The following is a 1,535-nucleotide window of genomic DNA, read 5'->3' on the forward strand; positions in this document are numbered from 1 at the left end:
CTTCAGTCTCATATATATTTATCACAATTCCCATCTGATGCACAGACTCTCCCTGTCTTGTCCTAGAAAATCCTGTCAAGCTGCTAGAACATCTTCTGCCCCAAGCTGCATTACGCTTGTAGAAATTTGTCTTGTAGAGGGGAGGTGAAAATGTTCAGGTTGCTGCTTAAGATTTTTATTTTTCCTGGAAAGAGGAAGGATTTTATTTTGGCTGAGGGCCAAGGCTGAAACACTTGCTGTACTTGAGTAGGACTTTTTTAGAATGGTGGGAAAGAGGCAATGGCAGGCTGAAAATACAGTTGCCTGGACATGCTCCTTTTGACTCTCAATGGAGACTCCAAATCAGCAATCCTGCAGGAGCAAATGAGGTTATGTGATCATCAGTTTTTTTTCTCAGCTGAACATTTTCCTATTTTTTAAAAAAATATGTCCTTTACTTGGCTGAGGAAAAACAAAAGAAATTTCTCTTTAATTTAAAAACATTTTTATTATTGCAGGACAGGTAATATTGTTCAGGGTTCGCTACTAAATTTTAAAGGAATTATAGCTGTTACTTTATTCTTTTTTAGCTATAGATCTCAGCATCTTATCATAACTTGCATCCTTGGAGCTAGCATGTCGTTATAGTGCTCTGATTTATCCACTGCACTTTTTATTGGGCTAGCTTTTATTCCACATAAATATCCATTTGCTTCATGATGTTATATGTTTGCCTGTCTGTGCATTTGGGGGCCAATGATGAAGCCACGATGTCCTGGAATCACCTTTGCTGTTTCTTGTGGCTGGAGTTGTTGTAAGGACTTAAAGAGCACCACTGCCCATCTCAAACAGTGTCAAGGCCACAGGAGGAATTTGCTGTAAGAGAAGCCACCATAGCAGGACCTATGCTAAGATAAGCACAGAAATGAGGAATTTTAGACAGGAAGGTTCTAATTCCAGGCCTGGTGGAGGTGAGATCTGGTTAGCACATGCTGGCTAATGCATAACAGACTATAAAGTAAAGACATGAGATCTCTGGGGGAAAATGGAATTGCAGCTGACTGGCATCAATTGTGTGTGGCTGTCTCTCTCTTTCAGACTTTTTCTCTCATGGATCAAGCAGTTAAAGATGACTGCATAGGCTGGAAATGGATTACTGGGGAGAAGTAATGTGTCAATGACCACAACCATGTCCTTAAGAGACTCAAGCATATATTATCTCTTTTCTCTTTTCAATTTGTTCCAGACTTTTCTGTGATGAGGAATATAGGGTAAAGTGCAGGAAAAAGCTCTCACATCAAACCTCAGTGACCAAAACAAAACTTCAAATACATGCTTATTGTGTCATTTGTTTCTGAGTTTTTATTTCTCTTGCCCACCTTCAGCCCGCAACACTTCTTTTAATCCCCAGATCCTTCTCTTAACTTAGATAAAGAAAAAGCTAGAGTCACCCCCTTACTTTGTTAGGAATATCTTTTGGAGCATACTTCATATTTGGGACAGATGCCATTTCCACTTTATTGAAAACCAGATGGAAGTTAAATCCTGCATTTTCC

This window comes from Cyanistes caeruleus, chromosome 3, assembly GCF_971803275.1.
Source record: "Cyanistes caeruleus chromosome 3, bCyaCae1.hap1.1, whole genome shotgun sequence".
Taxonomy (NCBI): Eukaryota; Metazoa; Chordata; class Aves; order Passeriformes; family Paridae; genus Cyanistes; species Cyanistes caeruleus.